Genomic DNA, 22,230 nt, shown 5'->3' with positions numbered 1-22,230 from the left:
CTTCCATTATTAGAAATTAGAGTTATACCAGAATTCAGAGAAAGGTATGTTTTTCAATCTTATGTCCCACCAACAAGCATTATGCATCAAGCATCAATGCCTTCTCATAATATCCACTCAATAACGATTTGAATTTTATTTTCGTTGGGTTGACCCTCACTGGAGAAGATCTGTATTAACCAGTTCGCAAGACTAAGACGTTTTCCCTTATACCAGCTGGTGCCTGGAGCGTGCTGAATCCTAAGGGCCAGTCGTTCGCTGCCGGCACAAACTTGCACTTTTGTTATTAGTAGCTGTGTGCCTACCAAAAGTTAGTTTCATTATCCTTAGACCTATTTATACTAGTATTATTGGTATTGTTATAATTTAATTAAATTTATGTGATTTCAAAAAGAAAAAGGAAGTTTTATTTCTGTGAAAATAAGCCATTAGCTTATTAAAGGTGAGTTACAAAAATGTTTTTGTCATGTGTGGGTGAGTTTTGTAACGTGTGGGTGAGTTGTCTCAATTGTAAAGGGAAATTTGTAAAAATATAAAAGGATCCTGTGCTTAGATTATCTTAGAAGTATGTTTAGATTCTCCCTGCACTTAAAAAATCTTATATAGGTGTGGTTTATATAAGAAAGATGCTGCATTTAGCAGATATTAAAGTTAAGGCTGTATTTCTGTATAGAAGGACTGCCAAGAAATGTGCATATGTCTTTAAAGTTAAATTGCTTAAGGTGTATATGTCTCATAAAAATTTATTTTTATCCATTTTAAAAAACTAACCAATCAACTACTAGCTCCTTCCATGTTGAAAGGGAATGCTTCTATTCTATTTCTTGTTCATATTCTTTTCATAGATTTAGAGATATTCTGGGTTTTTTTCCCCCAACAAGGAAAATCAGAGAGAATTGGCAGATAGGGTTCATATCCTGGGCTGTGAGACTTGTAAAGGGTCAAGACCTGAAATTTTTCTGTGGGAGTTGATATGGTGAGGTTGGTCAGTTCCATTAAAAAAAAAAAAAAAAAATCATCCCAGGTAGATGTTCCAGATGGTCTCATTATAGACTTTGGGAGGTAGCTTAGTGAAGCAGTGCATGACTTGGAGGTCTAACTGGCAGAACCTGAGTGCCCCAGAAGTTGGGCAGAACCAAGAGATAGAGTCTATGGGTCAGTAGTTAGCATCATAGAACTCTGTCAGGAGCTAATAGGACTCCAGGTGCTAACCTGAATTTCAGTGCCAAGAATTTTGTTCTTGGGAAGCAGGCAAGGAAAAACAAATCAGCATCTCCAGTTCCAGATGAGTCAGGGTACTTGACTGAACACTTAAGGTGGAGTTTACCTGCTGAGAACACTGCACAGATTGCTCGTACCAAAACTGGAGCACAAGGTCAGAAGCCAGGGGGAAGCTTAATGCGGAGTTTCATGGTAAAATTGTGTTTCTCAGAGCCCCTCCTGTCTCCTGAGGATGGTCACACTTACAGGTGGCTACTGTTAAGCAATTTGATATCAAATGGCTTACCTGGGGGTGACAGAGAGCCAGGTGAGGACTTCAGGTGTTTAAATAGGGGAGAAAATAAAATAGCTCTGTGTCTGTCTAAATGAAGACAAAACCCAGTAGCCAGAGGATTGAGAGTTTTCCTGAAAAAACTCCTAGTTTTGAAGGAAGCATCTGCTTCCAGTGTTAGAATAACCATAACTAAGTAAGATAAACTCGTTGCCTTTCTTTGTTGTTGCTGTTGTCTGTCCTAGCATCTAGTATTGTCTGGCACCAAAAAAAACCAGTGAAATAGTGGTTATTCATCTGACCTATGGGCTTCCCTTGTGGCTTAGCTGGTAAAGAATCTGCCTGCAATGAGGGAGACCTGAGTTCAGTCCCTGGGTTGGGAAGATCCCCTGGAGAAGGGAACAGCTACCCACTCCAGTATTCTGACCTGGAAAATTCCATGGACTGTATAGTCCATGGGGTTGCAAAGAGTCGGACATTAGTGAGTGACTTTCACTTTCATTTGACCTATCTGGGTCACATTTGTAATTAAGATTTATCCTTCGTTAAAGCAAGTATAAGCTTTATTAATTTTTTTTAATATCTACTTACTATTTTTATAAATTTGGATTTCTGGGTTTTTTAAATTATTATTATTTTGTTGCTGGAGTGGTGGTTCAGTGGTGTTTTACAGTGGGGCATACTTATAGCTGAACTAAGGTGTTTGAGTCAGACTTTACGCATAAAAGTACTCTGCATGGTTTTATTTCAAGTGTATCAACTTACGTCATTTGTGGCACTGAAAGTGAGATTGTAATTCCCAGAGCACTGGGACAGTTCATTCAAAGGTTAGCCCACCTATGTTTATAGTAGTTCTCTGTAATATAATTATAACTAATTTCCACTGTTGTTTTTGGAGAAAACTATAGACTGTAATTATGTGTTAGCGCTTTTTAAACAGCTCCCTGCATTGTCATATTATTTTAAATGGGCTCTGTTTTAAAATAACCTTTCATGTTTTGATTGCAAGAATATAGCTTACATGGGTCTGTAGTTAGCAGAATACAAGGATCTAGCAAATGATAGAGCGTTAACACAACTCTGGAAGCATTTGTTAAACATTTCTAGCAGTGCCCTAGGTTTAAAGGGGAGAATAAGCAAGGGAGTAGAAATTTCTTGTCCTTTAACCATTGACTAGCCCTGTTAGATAGGCAAAATATTACACAGAATAGGTAAGCCCCCATGTGGAAAAAAAATACACAGTTATACAAATGTGAAAGTGCTACCCATGAAGCATATTATATTTCATTTTTGTGGTCCACTCAAAGGCATCTCAGAGCAGAATTAGAATAAAGTCCCATCTCCCAGAATTAAGGGCTGCAACACCATTTTATCTCTTGACAAATGTTGCCCATATCGTCCCCAAATGGCAGATATCTGCATATAGTTAGTCATCTGGACACACCCTTCCCCTGCTACATTTCATGGCCATATTAGTACTAGAATTTTAGTGTTGATTTAAAAGACAGTCTGCCTTAAAGCAGATTGCATAGTTTGCACACTGTGAATTGTAATTAAAGTGTAAGGGGTGCTTATTATGTCAACAACTGGCATGAGAACCCCCGAGCAGCAGGTGACCCCGAGCATGTGACGTTTGTGACAGCTAGGATCCCCTTTTCACTGGCTTAGCAATCTGAAAGTCCAAATTGAAAGAAGCCCAGAGGCTGTATATTTCATTAGATCCCAGGGGAAGTGCAGGATACAGCTTCCTTCTGTTTTCCTGGGAGGTCGCCAGAAAGTTTGTGGAGCTCTGTTTCTGTCAGAGGCTCAAAAGAGAAAAGAAAAAGCACACACAAAACAAAACACCATACACACCACAAAACCATCCACCAATCACCCCCAGGACCATAAATTTGACATTTCCCACAGTCTCACTGAGACCACAGCGTTGCTGTGTCAGCAGTACACCCCTTGCTCTGAGTTGTTTGAAAGGAAGTCTCCGTGTTCTAGCATTTAAAAAACGCTTAATCTTCCACAGGCAGTGATTCTTTTCATATAAAACCATGAAAAAGTATCAAGTACAGATATCATATGATTCGCTCTAAATGCTTTGGCATTGTGCATTGCGTTCTCCTCACCTCCTAGGATGGGGCAGAAGTCTGAATTTAGAAAGACGAAACCACACGAATAATAAAGGAAACAGACCAAGGAGCCGTACTGTGATGGGCAAACCATTTGAAATGTGGTCACATCAAAGGTGTGCTACTTCAGGCGGCTCAGATCCTTTTAAAGTAGATTTTTTATGGCATTCCATAGTGAGTACAGGCCCTCACTAAGGTTTTGGTTCTGGTGAAAGTTTTTGGTCTTTAATCTTCTTGAGACCTGACTGGCAGTTGCTGGAGTGAATAGGAAAGGTGTCTCTTTTTTTTCACCTCACATTCGGTGGTAGGCTTCTTCCGTCATGGAGTTTCCATAGCACAAAAATGGAAGCTATGGTGCTTTGTTGCTTAGCTTTGATAACTCATATATTTTGGGAGTTGATTTTTAATTTGGTACTCAAGCTTCCCACATGAACTGATGTGGCTGTAGCTACTCTGCTCTCAGGAAGGCCAAATTTAAGCCTAGCAGGAAGTATTTCTAGCCTTATAGATCCCTAGCATAGCTTTTAGTCCGTAAGTGTTGTTAAATTTAAACCAGAAAATAAGAACTCTGTGAACCCAAACTCCACTTTTTGTGTGTGTGTTTTATTTTTTGGCCAAGAAAGGAGGGTTATCAAGTCACTGTTTGTATGCTTATATGTGACTATGTGTGTGTTCTTATGCTAGTCTGGGAAGAGAACCTCAAGGCTTGAGAGAAAAAGATGCACCATTTTTATAAATATGGTAAATAAAACCTTTGAACTTTAGAGCTGCATTCAGTCCCTTATTATTAAGGGAGTACCAGTTATGTTTAAAATTATAGTCCACCTATTTTAGAGAATTTGCAAAGAATTAATTTCTTTGTATTTATATTTTTCAAGGTCAGTTCCTTTATTCAGCCAGAGGGAAATCCAATATCCTTGCAGAATTTTACCTCAGTTACCCAGAGAGATGAGAGAAGAATAGATTGGGGGTGGAATGTGACAGTAATTTGTCTGTCTCTGCTGCCGCAGGTTAGCAAACTGATCATCAATTTCTGTGGCAATATAAGCATAGTGTAGAGGTTAAAAACAAAAAACAAAACTGTCCCAGGTCCAGAATTTTCCATTTATTACTTAGCTCCTAAATGAAGCTTTTTATTTTTTCTCTCATTGTGTAATGTGAATACTGCTTCCTTAATCTTTATTTTTAGTTTATCAGCCTTTATTATATGTCCTTACCTGCCTTGAAAGTATATATTATATTGTTTTATCATCTGTACAAAATCATGTCACTTTGTGAATATAGTATGTTAATACATATCACCAGATAAAGGGTCAATACATAGAAAATAAGCCATTTTGACTAATTTTAGAAACTTTTGGCTAATTTTGTCTATTGTGGGCACTAGACAAGTCATTTGCCCATCTCTCATAGGAAGAAGGAAGTTCCTTCCTTGTGTGTAGCCATTTCAGGAATTTTAGCCTTAATTGAAAAACACACCTTGTTTTCTGATTGTACTTTGTTTCTGCTAGGAGATAGAAAAATCTATAGGCAGTTTCTGGGATAGGCCTTGTGTAGAAGTCTTGCCCAGTGTAGCCTCCCACCTCTATTCCTCCATTCAAGGTCACTTATTGAGCATTTCCTATGTGCCAGCCCGTCTTTAAGTGTGTGCCCTCACGGGCTTGCAACTTGTTGGTGGGGCAGATGGGGATTCTGCTCACGGAGAAATGAAATAGAAGCTGAGCCCTGTTCTTAGTAACCAGGCTGTAGAAAGCCAGAGGAAGGAGGGATTAATTTTGCCAAGAGGAAGGGAAAGGATCCTGTCTTCATCCTCTTCTACACTGAATTATATTCTAAATTCAGGGCAGGGATCTGCGCTATATAAATGTGACTAACAGGTCTCAGAAAAGAATGCAGTTCCTTTCTGTGCCTAAGTGGGGTGTGGACAGAAACAGAGGGTAAAAGCAAAGCCAGAACTGTACAAATTAAGCAAAATCTTTTCAGATATTTGATAGGAAGCTTTGGGTAAAATGTTAAAAGTTTTAATTAATGTATTTTAATGGCTGCTGCTGCTAAGTCGCTCCAGTCGTGTCCGACTGTGCGACCCCATAGACGGCAGCCCACCAGGCTCCCACATCCCTGGGATTCTCCAGGCAAGAACACTGGAGTGGGTTGCCATTTCCTTCTCCAGTGCATGAAAGTAAAAAGTGAAAGTGAAGTCGTTCAGTCATATCCGACTCTTAGCGACCCCATGGACTGCAGCCCACCAGGCTCCTCCATCCATGGGATTTTCCAGGCAAGAGTACTGATGGCAGTTGAGGGTTAATAAACCCAAGGGGCACTTACTTATCCTAGTTATCAGTGTGTTGTTGCCATACAGTTGAGAATAGTAGTGTGGGCTGGTCTGTGTAATACCAGTGGGATAATTAAACTTTGCAGCAGTCTGTCACTTACTCCTCAGGCAGAGGGACTTATGAGTTGGCAGTAGGTCATCTTGCTTTGCAGTGTTGTGTTCTAAATGTAGCTGAGTCTGAACCTACAGAAAAAAAGATCGAGAAAATGGAAGTGGTGAGTTCTTTTTGACTAAGGAATTTGTTCAGTCGAGGCAAAGGGCCAGTTTGAACAGCGTGAGCCTGAAACATCTTTCACAAGGGGCTCTGTGTGCCCTTGCAGCCTTCTGCTTTGCTTTGCTTCTAAAGACATGACATCTATTTTCCATATAATCTCTCAGAAGTAATTGTACCCATTTATTTTATTTTCTTAAGGAACTTTTGAGCAGATCTTGCAGTGTAGCGAGCACACACATTTTCTCTCCACGTTGGTGCCGTCCTGTCCAGGCCAGCAGGCGAACTTGCGGCAGCTCCTGGGCCTGCAGGCTTCCTGGAACCTAGACGCTGGGAGCCCGGAGCACGTGAGCCTCCTGTTCAGGGCTCCGTCTCCAGGGCTCACAAGAAGCCGGGCACACAGTAGGTGCTCGATCCATGTCTGCTGGCATTATTTGTGGAATCATATGCTGACTAATTAGAGTGTATTATTAAGGGATTTCAGTCGAGCTTCCATTTCCTCGGTTGCTAGATTTGTAATATTTTGATCAGCATATGTCAACATTTCTAAAATTATTTCAGATTGATCAATGACATCTGAAGTTCCACTTACTCTTTTGCAATCACTCGTTTCTTGGGACATACGATTCTTAGGAAAAAAATGATTTAGACTTCAAGAATTTAGGGATTTTAGGAGAAAAGTAGTGCTCATTTACTTGAATAGCCTTAAAGATGAGGAAAATGAGACCCAGGTTTATGGAGCTTTTAACAGTCGATTCTGGATCCCAGATTTCCTAATTCTGAACCCAGTGTTCTCTTTTTGGATATTAAGCCAAATACCTTAAAGCTTTTCCTCTCTGTTGCTCTCACTTTTGATCTCTCATTTGTGAATACTTTCTTTAGACCAAACAGAGGATAATAAAGTACTCCAGGGGAGAGAAACTCAGAGGTGAGCCTCACATGGAAATGCTACAGGCCCGCTGCAAGGTGCAGCCAACAACAACAACAAAAGTGAGCTGGCGATCTGCCTTCCACGCAAAGGTTATTTTTCTTATTACAACAAAACTAATTAGTGGATTTTCTAATGTAAGAAAATGTTGCTGTTAGTAAAAGTTTTCTCTGTGCCAGAAAGCAGATGGTGGCAGTGAACAGTGTTTTCTTTTGCCAGGTTTTGTATATGCTTTCTAAACCTGCAAGAGATTTTGCTTCTCCAGATTCAGATTTCTGATCTTTTTTATTTTTAAACAGAAATAGAAACTTATATTTAAATGTACTTGCATCATGTGGTCTGTTTGACATATCATGGTTCCTTGAAAATGTTGAGTAACATTTGATGTTCTGCATGAATTTCTTCTCAAAGAGTCTTGGGACTTTTTAATGTTGGGCTGTACTTTCTCTCCTGACGGAAATCTCGAGGTTGTGCCTCGAGGGTACTGCCGCAATAGGGAGTTTTGATGGGATTATCAGGAGCAGTGTATGAAATTTTCTTTATGTGGAAAATTTTTTATTTTGTTTTGTTTTGCTTCCAATTACTGTGTAAATACCAGCTTTTCTCAGTAGGGTTCCTTAGAGTCTGCCTCTATTCATGATGATGTCAGGGTTTGTATACAGTTTTGAATAATTCATTTCCCTATCTACTGCCGGTGAGATGTTACACTCTTCCTGTTCATTTAAAATTTTTTTTTGCCTACTGTTTTTGATGAAATTCCTTTCAAATAGGTTTGTTCAAAGTCTTCCCCTTTGAAGTCTAAGCATGTCAGGACAATGCGAACATGGCGGCATTAAGACAGAGTGCTTTCTGGTTTTAAGACCAGGTGGGAGGACACGTGACCACAGTAGTGTAGATGTCAGGCTGTTTTGTGTGATAAAGACTGAGAACTCTGTTGACTAAGTCTTTGAAAATTTTCAAGAGGGTTTCCATTTAGAGGAGAAAAGCAAATCATTAGATGAGTTGTTAAAATATAGAATAAAAATGGAAAATGAAAACCAGCCCAGCGATGTTTTTTTTTTTTTTTCTGAGATCGTTGGATAAATATAACAAGAAAGAATTGCCCTAAATTTACTAAATGGAAAAGAATTATGAAATTTTGTGTTGTTTTTGGAGGTGGTAGCCAGAATCAAAAGAAATAACAGAGGCCTTCATCCCTTCTTTTACATCATTCCCCTGTTAACCTCGACTGTGTTCCATCTGTGCCTCAATACAAACCTGATAATTCAGAGATACCATGCAGGTTATTATTGTCACCTTTAATTCCTGAATAAACTCTGATCTTTTCTTGTAACTCTCCGTAGGTCTGTTGTAAATAAAAATTCCTGTCTTTTTTGAAGAACTGAGATTTCTGACCCCTGTTCAAAACGAACCACTTGTTTTGTTAATGTGATTTTTATTTTTTTAATACTTTTTCTTTGTTTTTCTCACTTACAATTTTTTAGAAGATATTTATTTCTTTGGCTGCAGTGGGTCTTAGGCAACATTGCGGATCTTTAGTCTTTACTGTGGCATGTGAGATCTAGTTCCCTGACCAGGGAGCCAGCCCCAGCCCCCTGCTTTGGGAGTTGGGAATCTTAGCCACTGGACCATCAGGGAAGTCCCTATAATTTGTTTTCAATCTTCTTTTCTAGTAACCAAGAAATAAAATAGGACAGTTTAGAAGGACCAGTGAGCGATTTCGACCAAAAATGATTTAGTCACCTCTTATTCTTTGCTTAATATTATAAATCTGAAAAGACAGAGGTGATATTGGAATCTCTCTGAACCCTGGGTTAAGGCCGTGGCTGTGTGAATGCTATAGGGGGTTAAACGTTGCTTCTTGAAGCCCAGCAGTAATAGAGTGTAGGGGTGAGGTGGGATATGATTGGCAAATAGAACTGCTCGATTTTTTCCCCTTAATTTATTTATTTTAAATTGAGGGCTAATTACAATACTGTGCTGGTTCCTGCCATACATCATCATGGCTCAGCCACAGATACACATGTGTCCCCTCCCTCCTGAACCTCCCTCCCATCTCCCACCCCATCCCACCCTTTTAGGTTGTTGCAAGCCCGGTTTGAATTTCCTGAGTCATACAGCAAACCGTGGGAATTTGCCGTATGACTCAATTTTGTTTTACATGGTGGTGCTCCAGTTTCTCTGTCAGCTTTTCCTTGTCTGTAGGCTTCCACCATGACCCAAAAGTTGAAAAAACTGAGAAACTACAGAGATTTGTTATTTTTGTTAAACAGAAAACAATCAGATAAACCATTTCTTTTTTGTGGAAATCTCTACCTCCTTTCTCCTCCCTTATAGACTTAGGAAAGTGTTCTCAAAAACTCCATGTTACCACCACTGGTGTTAATTGGGGCTGTGGGGGAAGTAGCTACTTTTAAAACATAAGTAATATACACTTTGGGGCTTTCCTATTGGCTCAGTGGTAAAGAATTCACCTGCAGTGCAGGAGACACAGGTTCGATTCCTGGGTCAGGAAGATCCCCTGGAGAAGGGAATGGCTACCCACTCCAGTATTCTTGCCTCGGAAATCACATGGACAGAGGAGCCTTCTGGGTTACAGTCCCTGGGGTCACAAAGAGTCAGACGTGACTCAGAGACTAAACAACAATATATACTTTAATAAACAGTCCAGAGTTGAGTGAGTGGAATTCTTAGTCAATATTATGAGCCACCTCAGAATTGAGTAAAAGACTCAATAACTTGTACATAGTAGGTGATCAATAAATGGTTGGTGAACTGAAATAAGCTTTTCCCCCTAAGAATCACTAATTATTAGTCATTCTTTAGAGTGATAATGGTTCTTGAAAAGTGAATCAACAAAAATGAAGTCCCAGTCACCACTTAGACTTTTTATGAGGAGCAGTTATTGAAATAGCACCTCTGTTAGAAACTTTCCAGAAAACATGATTTTTTAAATCAAAATAAATCCAGGTGACAAATAAGAAACTTTAAAAAAAAAGCATATCCTGTCAAACCTCAACAGGAGTCAGCCATAGTTATACATATATCCCCTCCCTTTTGAGCCTCCCTCCCATCTCCCTCCTCTGTAAAGCAATTATCCTTCAAAAAAAAAAAAAAAAGCATATCCTGAAGGTAGTTCATTTGCCTAATCCCACATAAACTATTACTAGTAATTGTATGGGAGACAGTTTAATTTTAGGATTATTACTAAGCAAATTACTCATCCATACTGAGTTACTGAAAATACTTATCCCCCCTTCAAAATGACCACAGAAATGAATATAGATTGCACCTTAAAATGAAAATTAAAATGAACTTTAGATGAAGATAAAGGCATGTAAGTTCAACTGGTACCTAACTGGGTGTAAGTGGGTAGGATCCCATGATCTGTGATGGATTTCTGAAAGCTTTTCTGTATTCAGAGCTACATAAGTCAATTCATGTATTTTAATGATCTAGGTTTGTTTTCTTCTTTTTTTGTAGGATGTTTGTAGTTTTCTCATTTGTATCAACTCACACATTTTTGAAATTTTATAATTCAGTATAGTTTTGGTTATAGATTAAAGTTCACTGACTAATCTTTTTAGCATGTTTAACTGCTGCAGGGTATAAAGATACACAGAACTTGATGGCTTCCAAGTGTGGTTCAAACATCCAAAGCACTCGAGATTAGCACCATGTGAAGAAATTTTAAAATATTGTACTGCAATTAATTTTAAATAACTTAGCACTGCATATGTCAGGGAGAAAGCCATGATAGAATCCAAATGGAAACTCCTAAAAGTGAGATGATTCAGCACATTGAAATCATTTTATCTATCATAAAGACATAGAGGCAAAACCTATATCATTATTTCTACTTGCAAAAAGCTTCGTTACGATGCTGTGGAGAACCTGAGCACCGTTTTTGTGACTGACCAAATGATAGCTCCTAGGTTCATGCATGTTAGTTAAAAATGCAGAAACCAAGTTACTGTCAACATGAAAATTGAAAGCACATGGAAATTAAAATATATACATGTATTTATATGTGATAAAAATATATGTTTAGGGATCAGAGGTACCAATGCACCACACAATCAAGAATCGTATAACTTACAGTCATTGCTCAGTGTATGTGGTTCCTTTATACATACAGTTGCACATCTACAGATTCAATCAACCCTGGATCGTGTAGTTCCATAGTATTTACTAGTGAAAAAGTCTGCTTGTATAATGGACCCACACAGTTCAAATCTGCGTTGTTCAAGGGTCAACTGTACATACATTTATGGGTACATACATATAAATGTATGGTATATACATTTATATATATATACACACACACGTGTGTGTGTGTGTGTGTGTATCTGAAATATTTTTGAAGAAGTATTGTCCTCAATACTAGTCTAGGACCTAGGACCTAGACTAAATTCTTCAGGGATACCTTTTTCAGTAGCTCTGAAAACAAGTTTTCTGGTGTCTGAATTATATCATAGACTAAGAAATAAAGAGAAAACTGTTTATTGGCTTCTGTGGTGAGGATTGGTCAAGTCACTGAAGATAAGCATTTACAATTTATAGCAGGGTATTTGTTGTCATTCATAAGGTAAAGAATAGACAGTCTGGACTTTTGATGATTATTGAACTCATGTTATTTCTAATTGTGCTTGGGATCAGCAACTAATATCCCCCAGTCCCTTTTGATTAAAATATGGGTCCCAGCCTTGAATGCAGCCAGAAGACCAACAACTGGATTGCTAATGATCTGTTTCAAATTAGAACTCTAGGGCTGGAAAGAACCTTTACAGGATACCTAACCGCATCCCCCACACACCTATTTTGTTCCTGAATCTAGGACCAGAAAGCCAAGCCAATAACTCCCATAAAGTCTATTCTCACCGCATGGGGTATACCACCATCCAGTCATGTAACCCCCCAAAAAGCCAGAAAATTCACCATAAAACATCTGTTGACATCTCCCAAAAGAGGCCCTGTTGTATTTCCATGGCCCTGAAATAGCAATTTTTTTCACCTTCTGATTTCAGTTCCAACAAGTATCTGTTAGTACCTATATGTTCCAGATACCCTTCTCTGTGGAATAATACACAGTAATACACAGGAAATACAAGTAAGAAGTCAGTGTGATTCTTCAACCAGTTTCTGTGTGTTAAAAACCAGTGTCCATGCAGTGTACAGTTAAGAGTTATAGCTCCTATAATTTACAAGGCATTTCAAATCATGCCATTCCATTCTTACAATTTCTAAAGTCAGGCATCTGGAAGATGAGTACACTGAAGTTCAGAGAGATGAAAGGGCTTGTCCAGTTCAACAAAACAAATATAAATGGCCAAGAAGAGACTCAAACTCAGGTTTTCTAATACCAGGTCCTTTACTTTTTTCAGTGTACCACAGCTACCTATATTAAACTGTCATTTCTCTTAAAGGGAGTACGCCAGGCCTGATTATGAACAGCATCATGAAATTATGTCTCAGGGAGAAAATCCTGATTTTTAAAAAGTTTTTTTATATTTTGCACCATTCCCAACAGCGTTAATTATGCAGTAATAAAGGACTCTGCCTAAACCTTTGTATATCTTACTGGAAAAGTTAATCTCAATTATTCCTATCAACAGTTAGCATCCAGGCTACTGGAAATTCTGTTACCAGGCTACAGTTAGTGGTACAGTACAGATTGCAAATAGTAAGAGAATAAAAGACATTACAAATGTACTCAATAACATGAGTTGCTGTACATTAATTTCACCAAGAGACAGGACTTAATCAAAAGGAGATGCCACAGAATCTTGGTTTTATTATCATTATCCTGATTGAGGACTCTGTAGGAGCAGAGACCTTGCCTTTTAAAATTTTGTATCTCCAGGTATGCAGGGAGAAAGAAGGCTCACAGCAGATGCATTGATGAATGCCTGAATTAATAAATGGAATAAGTGAACCCAAAGACGAGGACGTTAAAAGGAAGCAGTGTTTTTTCAGGAGACTGTTCCAATATCATTTTCCCCTTTGATTAGGAGAACTGGTGTGAACATTGCTAACACTGAGGAGTCCCAGGCTTCTCCAAAATCTAGCTCTCACCTATGCTAGTACTCACAAAACATCTGATAGTCCTGTATTCTCTGCTTGGGGGGAGGAGGTAGGAAAGAAAAAAAAGAAACAAAACCCCCAAACTTCCTGATTTACCCAACCACAGAATCTTCAACCTTCTCATTAAGGCATCTGCATTTTTTTAGGCAAATTGGTACTATGCCATTCTCATCCTCTTCTTTGACAGCATTATCTTCTGGTTATGAACATGACAGGGTCCAGTGATTTGATTTGTGAGAGTTTGGTCCTTTATAGTCAGTGGATCGAAATCCCTTCCACCATGCTTTTTCCCTGCCTCCCATCCCTCCCCTTCCCCCACCATCAATTCTTAATTCCCTTTTCTCCTTTCTTCCTTTTCAAGCAGGAAAATGTCACAGTAAACCCCACCATCTTGTCATCCAAAATTCCATGGGCGCTTTAGCTCAAGGGGTCTTCTTCTCGAGGCCTTCACCTTACTTTTAGACAGTTGTCATTATCTTTGTCTAAAGGTCATAGCTAAATTGAATAAAAGGAAAGCTGTGTTTTCCTGTCGATGCACAAAGGCAGTATTGACTTCCCTAATCCAGTTTGCTGAGGGGTGAGAGAATTAAATTAGATATCTAAGCACAGAAATTGAGAGCCTTTGAAAACAAAGATAAGGAGACAAGACTGTATTTTCCCTTTTCCTGGGAGCTCTGGGCTCAAGATTTTGCAGGTGTGTCATCTGATCCATGGCTTGCATCGATCAAAACTGTGCCAATGCATATTTAATTAGCAAGGGGACCCTGGATGCATTATAGCCGTCATCCCTATATTGAATGGACTGTCAGACTTTCTGCACACTTCTCCACCCCCACCCTCCCCTCCACCCATGCCCCCTCCTTTGCCTCCTTGTTTGGGAAGCTTCTGCATTTTGTCTGAGCAGCTAAAAAGTTTCTTTGTTTTTAGCTGCTGATGCATACAGCACTACTGAGGAGAATACAAACAAGTAGAGTCCTAAAGTGTTTATTTTGTCTAGGAAGACAAGCTCAACCAATTTGATGCCTTTGGTAAGATTTTCAAACCCTGTAAAAAACCAACAACAACAACAAAAAAAGAAATACATTTTTCAACTCTGCAGTTATAGATTTTTTTAAAAGGAGTCAGTTATATTAGGATAAAAAATGAGGATCCTGGAATAAATACTTTAACAATAAAATAAAAGAATAAGTAGTTGTCTATTATAATAGAAAAAGTATTTAAAAAAAAAAAACTCTCTGTTCTTGACCATTAGATAGGGCATGTTAGCAAATTTTTAATTTATCAGCCCAAATTGCATGATAGAAATTCATTCTGTCCTGAGTCTGTCCTGCTATTAGGGAATTCAGTGAAAGTAGAAAAATTAAGATAGAAGGTGGGTAAAATGTTAGAATTTGATGTATTTATTTATTTATTTAAGTTTCAAAGGTTTCATAGGAACAGCTGTTGGTGGGGGTTCTTAAAATGATGGGAAGTTTGGAGTTTTGCCTCCGACAGGTTATTTCATGGGATTACAGTCACCATTGATTTTCACACAGGTTACAAAGCCTGAGTACCCAGACAGAGTGTTGTCTGATAAACAGATGTAAGGCACCAAGTCTGCTTAGAATAAAGAGCAACAGACTGTGAGCACATATTTAGGACTCATTTAAACTCATCAGCATAGTCTAGCTCAGAGTGCTCTGTCTCTAGTCTACTTTTGAGGTGGCTTCTTGCTGGTAAAGTAACAAGAAATTTTTTTTCTTACTACAATTTGCTGTGGAGACTCATGGGAAGTTCATTTGCATACATCTTGTTACCAAGACTGACTACTTCCTGGCTTAGACAAAGTGTTGCCTGATAAACAGACGTAACACACAAATGTCTGTCTGGAATAAACAACAAGCTGAGATTTACATTTCCATTATCAGGGATAATCTCTTTCCCAGTATATGGGAGTTAGGAACCTTTATTTTAAAACCAGGACTGTGATGCTGATGTTTTATACCAGAATCATGTCATGTGTAAGTTTGGCTTGATTTTTTTTTGAAAGAAGCAAAAATGTATTATGGATGGTAAGATTTATATTGCAGAGGTAAATGTACATTTCTTTTGGGGGGGATCTTATAGTTTCAAAACCAGGTTTTCTTGCATTATTTGATCCACATGACAACTCTATTAAATTAGTCAAAATAGTCATTAGTGCCCCCATTTTACAGATGAAAAAACTTAGATGCAGAGTAATTAAATTATACAGCTGAGATTTTTTAGGGTTCCATCTTTTTAACATTTCATACTCTTTTCTATAGTGAAATACGAAAAAAAAAAATAGCAAAATAGTTAATCCTTAGAATGCTAACTGAACTTTAACATAATTATCCTCAGAGATCATTTTATTATTTTAATAAATTTTTGACAGATACCCAGATACATGAAAATAATGTGTATAGACTATAACTAAATTATACATCATTTTCATTTGACACGTTTGTTTTTATAGCATGAAAGTATACAAGGAGTTTTTCTACTTCCGTTGTATAGATGACTGTTCAAGTACTCTTTAAGTGTATTTTCTTCTGTTGAAGAACTCCAAGAACTTACTGTTACAATTCATTTTGTTTGTGAAAAAACTGACTCAAAAGGAGAAATTGAGCACAGGTCTGATGTGCAATAGTGTTATAGTTGTGGCTTTTTAGGCAAGTCTTTGTTTACACATGAGTGGGTAGGTAACCAGGTTGACTCACTATTGTGAGTTCAGAAGTGATCAACAGGTCACCATCATGTATTAACATAGCTCCTATTATGAGAAAAACAAAATTCAGAGGTTACCTCAATATCTTAGTTTATTTCAGTCGTGGCCCCTTGTCAAAGAAAACATGAGAAATTAGAAATTGAGTCCAAGTAGCACACTTGCACATCTTTATAATCACCACATTCTTGCCATTGACTTCATTTATAACTTCACTGAAAAAGCCCATCACGACTTGAAATCAGTCTCATGCGAAGATTGGGGTTTGAAGATTGAGTCATTTGGTCTTTACTTTCAGAGTGACTGAAGTTGTAATTTTGAAAGCTTAGAAATGATTTCCCCCTCAGTGTCATAGCACAACAATGGTGAGACCATTGTACTTTTCTCTCAATGTGTTAAAACTGTGTATCATTCCACAACCTCCCTGTGCATGTAGCCAAGTAACACGTTTATGAGTAGGTGATAAGACAGTTGAATCACTCTTCAACCTAAACAGTCTCATCATCATACACAGCCCCGACTAAACAGATGAGCCTAGAATACCAGCATTAATGCCAAAAAAACCTAATTCCTGCAAATTTAATATTTCACATATTCTTCTTCAGAAAGAGACGTTAAAAAAAAATAATTTCAAGAAGGAAATTTGTAGTCATCTAGATTATGTAACACTTTTAATCCCAACCCTGAAAATGCCATACCCGGAAGTGGTGAGGGGGTGAATCTCCTGAGCAGCTGGCAGCCCCTGGGGTGGTCTGGTGGAGCCCTTCCAAGTCGCTGCTGCGTGAACACAGCCTTCCTGCTCCATCCGAATCCGGATTAGAGGATTCAGGGACCAACGTGCGCAAACTAGCCTGGTCCTTTTGGAATGAGGGCTTTCCCTCTGTCCCGTCTCTACCTCCCTTCTGGTGGAGAAGGATTTGCTGTGCATCCCTTGATTACTGTGATTATCATAACACATGCAGTTCTAGCTCACTGGGAGAGTTACACAGGCCAAATTTTGTATTTTAAATACAGTTAAGACTTCCCATTTAAAGAACCGTGGAGTATTTCCATTTTAAAAGATAAGAAAACTTTTATGGTGTGACTCATCTCATAATTTGTTTTTTTTTAAAAAACAGGTTATTGTATATTCGTTTTTCATTAAGTGGACCACAGTTGTATACATTAATTGCCATTAAATATTGGTTTGGTTGTTTACTGAGCTTAAAAGATTTATATCCATTCTCTGAAAATGCTGGTGGTAGTTGAAGATTTTTGGTGGTCTAGATTTAATGATGGTATTACAAAATTCTGTTTGTTTTTTGCCAGACCGTGATGGATAATGTTATATTTAGCGGATAGTATTGTTTTCATCAGTGTTTACTCGTAAGCTGCAGATTGTATATACATATGTGCAACTGTGCAGTGACAGTCTACATTCTCAAATAAAGATTTTTAAAATATTTCCTCACACCTCTGTCTTTAAGGCCATGGTGATACTGGAACAAAATAGACAATATTCCTAAAGGTTATAAAGTGTTACAATAACACTTCTTTTATAACTGCAGCTGTAAGACTGATAAGCAAAATGCATCTATTATAACCATTTTTTCTAGATTTCCTTACTGTAATAAACGTCTTATGGTACTGAACGATCAAAATAGAGTAGTTCTAAGCCTTAGATTACCAATCAGAAATAGATTTCTGTAACATCATGGATGTAGAAAAAATGAATCTTGGATTCTTTGGTTTGACTCTTTTGCAAACTACTCATCTTTCCAAACCTCTGTAAGGAAAAAAAAAAAAAAGCCTACCTAAATTTTGAAAATCTTTCAGGGCCACAATCCTAGAGGGTAACTGTTTATTATATTCAGAATATAATCACCCTATTCCTTATTTTCTTTTACTCCAGAAGCATTCCTAACGCTTCATTTTGTTGGGGGAAAGGATTCATTCCCGACTTTGCCTTTCCTTTTTCACACTATAAACAACAACTCCATTTCTTTCTGGCGGCATTTTCACTTTCTTTCTTTGACTTGACTAACTCATTTTTGTTTCTGGATGCCTTCTCATTTCTTCCTCGTATCACCTTTTAATTTGGGAGATTTAAAACCGGACACAAAACTCTAACAAAGCCTTTTCAAGCTTCGTCTTTAGCCAAATCAGTATGCATGTAGGGAGCTTGAACTTAAGCAAAATTACTTTTCCAGTGGAACCTGGATTTGTACTTTTGGGGTCTGGAGACTTTTGTTGATTTCATGTTGACTGAATAGGAATTACACTCGTTTGTTTCAGGGTGGGAAGTGCTCCCCACCACTGCATGGCTGCCCTTCTTTTATCAGCTATTCACAACAGCAGTTGTTAGGATTTTGAGGTCCTCTTTGGGCCTCAGAATATGGCTGCTTTCTCTTATCTTTGGATTTTTTGAATGTGTGAACTATTTCTGCCATCCATCATTTTAGCCTGCACACATTTCTGGGGGCCTTTCATGTGTCAGACACTGTCCTCAGCTCTTATTATTCTGAGAAGCCTCTTGCCATGTGTCGGCCAGGGGATCAGAGGAGGTGATTGTCTGTAACTTCTAAATGCCGTGCAAGATTTCCCAGCCATGAGCCAGAGGGATGTGCCTCTCCCTTGCCAGGTCCCACGAAGGGGGACATCAAGCAGAAATAAAGACCTTTTCTGCCCTCCTTTTCCATTTTATAAGTCCCAGTCAGCTTTTAGGTGTAAACTTAGTGTATTTTCAGTCACTGGCAGTGGTTCAGCCCTAGAAGGCTGAACAAGTGAAAATTCATCCTTTTAGTTCTGTGGTTATCAAATCCTTGGCTGGGCCAGGTACTCGTAGAAGGTACTGGACCTAAGACTAGAATAAGAAAGGAATTCTTTTCTCACGGAGTTCTGATTCTCATGTGAGATCATTGAAAAGTACCTTAGTGCAGCATAGTGTAAGTCACACGGTAAGAGATATATGGCCGAGGAGAGAGGAAAAGTTTAATTCTGGGTTGGGCACAAGGAAGATTTAACAGCATTTCATCTTTGCTTCCTGCCTGGAGAACAGAAAATACATGGAAGTGATGTCTGTATTTTTGCCCAATCAGTTTTACCCTACTGACCTGTATTGGTCACTCTTCACCATCCCAAGAGGAGTATTCTCTTGAAGTTCCAAGTTGAAGGGGAGCAGAATTGAGGGGAGGGGGCCTGGACCCGTGCATAAGTAGTAAATCCAGTACAAGATTTTGTTCCTGCACTGCACAAGCTTATGGAAGCTCAGGCTAGTGTGTTGGCATTAGGATTTATTTTATTCCTTTCCCAAGGGATTATATTGATAGTGAAATATCTTTGTCTGAGTACTCCAGCAGTATAGCTCTAAGCGCCATAAAAATGCATAGATAGATGACTAGCAGTTCAATTAAGAGGTCTCAATCCAGCCTCCTATATGAAAACCATGTCTATTTTAGGTTTAAATTTCTGCTCATAAATTTTTTAGAAACCAAAAGAAAAATTGCTTTTCAAGGTTAGGTTGAAGTCTAAGGTTCCTTAAACAAAAAACAAATCCCTGGATGGGGAGAAAAATTGATAACCCTAATGTACTTCCTCCCAATAGCATTTCCAACTCCATCATTTAAACACATTTTAAATAATATTCTCTTCATTGTAATATACAAATCTTCTGGCTTTCAACCAGGAAACCAGAGAAAGTTGCTGCCATGGGGGACTCAGATACAAGAAAGGCACCCAATTCTATGCAGGTGAATTTTTTTGTGGGCCTCTAATTATTTCAGGTGGTGGGAATCAAAAGGCCATGTGATAATTGTCCCCAAAAGTAAGATGTGAAGTTACTTTGGCTTCTGACAGGTCTCTACCAACTATGCACAAGAGAAAATTGAATTAATTTTTTGCTTTCATAATAGTGTTTTAATGCAAATACTTAAGAAAGAGATCTTTCCTTTGTATCAATTATGTATGGGTAGAAATTATAATTCTGGTCACCTGGTTGGCCCCATACATAACAGCATCGCTGACCTTTTGTAATACCAAAGAAAGAGCCCATCCGTCCTCAGCAAGAATTGCACCAGGACTGGGTAATTTTGTTCCTCGTTGGTTCAAAAAAGAAATGGCATTAAATGGCCCATGGTGGAAAATAATTAAGTTTTAAGATCATTTAACTTTTCTTGTAGATCTTTGGCTTTTCCTGTCTGTTACCAGGATGGTGTATTTTAGTATGCAGTCCTCCGGTGGAGAACAATATCCCCAGCTTTTGAATAAAACTGGGAAATTAAATTCCGTTTTCAGTTTGGCTAGGTGCCTCCTCCAGTGTTGGTAGCTGAGCTTTCACAAGAGTGCTGTGGCGCCTTTCAGACCAACTCTGAGCTGTTTCCCTGCTGCTCAGTCGGTTGCTGTTTACTTGCTTCTTTTTCTGTGGCTTGGAATTGTAAACTTTCTTTGAACGTATCTATTGCCATCTTTTGTTGCTATTCATGTTTTCTGTAATTATGCTATCTTCCTATAAATACAGGGTGACAAATGTAAAAAAAAATTTCAAAGAGCAAAAAAGTCTGCTTTTAGTATTAAGACAGTTGTTTGGATCTTTCATTTTTTTTCTTGCCTTAATATTGATAGATAAAATTCAGAAAAGTAGTTGGCTATGGTATATTTAAATTAATTGAGATAAAAAATATTTTTCCTTTTGTTCGCAAAGAAGTGATTGGTCATAAAGATATTAATACACCAAGAAAAAGAACATCGGCTAAGCTATCAGATAGAAAGTTAAGTTTACTAGTCTTATTCCAAAGACAATGTTCTGTTTGGCAAAATTTTAGGTATCTATATTGGCACATGATCAAGAAGAATTTTAACTTTCCCTAAGACAAACTTAGATATTTTCTCTGATTTCAATTGTGGCTATTAATGGTTTAAAAATTTCCAGTACACAAATAATGAAGGTATGCCTTTCTCCTAAAACATGTTGAATTGTTTATAAGAATGTTTAATTTATAATTTTTAATTGCAAAGTTACAGAATACTCCCTTAGAAAAAGAGAAGGTAATCATGCCATATTTTAAAATCACTTGCTATAAATGTAATATTAATTGAGTTAAAATTTCAAATGTGATCGCATATAAATTTATATTCCAATTTTCAGTGCAGACTTTGTATTTAACTCTGTGGTTCATTCTGAAGAATTTCTCTAAAGTGTTTTGAGAAATACTGTAATACTTTTGGTGTGTGTCTTCACTGTGGCTATTGTTACATTATGATAAAAAGCTATCACTTTGCCAGACTTAAATAAAAATTCAGATTTTCACATTTGAACCTTTGAATCAATCTAGAATTTTTGCTCTATGCACCAGGTTAAGCGCATCTAAAAGTTTTTAAGTAGACGTTTAAAAAAAAGTACTTTCCAATAATTAAAATCTTCATTTGCCTAAAAGCAGGGAGTCTTTCTTACAGTAATAAATCAGTGCTTCTCGACCTAGGGTCGCTAGTCGCACTGCTTCTCTGTGCAGTATCTCCAAGAAAGAGAATGCTAAAGCTGTAACTCTGTTGGTTAAATAGAAGTAATATTTTCAATTTAATCACAGTCAAGTGTTATGACCTTTTGATCTTGCATTGAACTTCTTGCTAAAATGTGGTCAGATTCCAGATAGCCTGTTCTAACCCTGTGAAGTCAAGGTAAAGTGCAGATCCAGGCTTTCCACAGATACAGAGATTTTTCTAGAAAATTTTTGGTTTGTTTTTCGAGAATGTTATATACTGTTTCAAGTCTCAGAAAAATGCTTTACATAAAAAACTCTCTACTTGAAATAGTTTGCCTGACTTTTTTTTCCTTTCCCCAAGAAAATGTATCATAAGTATGCTTACTTCTAATTCTGTGAAAGTTTTTGGTCTAACTTGTTTAGCTCATCTTAAAATTAAATGTTACTTTATTTTAAATGGTCTCATTTAGAAGTTAAATTGATTGGATTAAATTTTTAGTTTAAAAATGGTTGTATTTTTATCAGTAAAATAAAAAATAGATGCGATTCAATAAAGGTGTGCAAGAACCTGTTTTTGCTCACAAGCCCTTTAGGATCTCCCAGATGCATCGGTACAAAAGGAAAAGAAAACTCATAAAGTGGGGGGAGACGTGTACCTTTTAGAAAGATGTCTTTGAGTGATCCTGTTATTTTAAGTAAAGGCGCTGGAGTATTAGGATTCTAGTATTTAATGGTGTTAGTCTGCATAGTCTGTTGCTGTAATACGGAGCTAAATATCAACAGAACTTGTTTCTGTTGTTTGGGTTGCTTTTATATACCAGCTTCAAAATATGTTTTGACACTTTATTATGTTCTGAATCAAGCTTCAGATGTGTGTAATGA

At 37.8% G+C, this 22,230-nt stretch overlaps 1 protein-coding gene across 7 annotated transcripts in view; it reads left to right on the top strand.

Annotated features, from left to right (window-relative positions):
• NFIA (nuclear factor I A) overlaps positions 1–22,230 on the top strand; it is a 427,927-nt gene that overhangs the window by 205,827 nt on the left and 199,870 nt on the right. The window lies entirely within an intron of this gene.

Source organism: Bos javanicus, chromosome 3, assembly GCF_032452875.1.
Source record: "Bos javanicus breed banteng chromosome 3, ARS-OSU_banteng_1.0, whole genome shotgun sequence".
Taxonomy (NCBI): Eukaryota; Metazoa; Chordata; class Mammalia; order Artiodactyla; family Bovidae; genus Bos; species Bos javanicus.
This window is presented reverse-complemented; position numbering and strand designations above follow the sequence as displayed.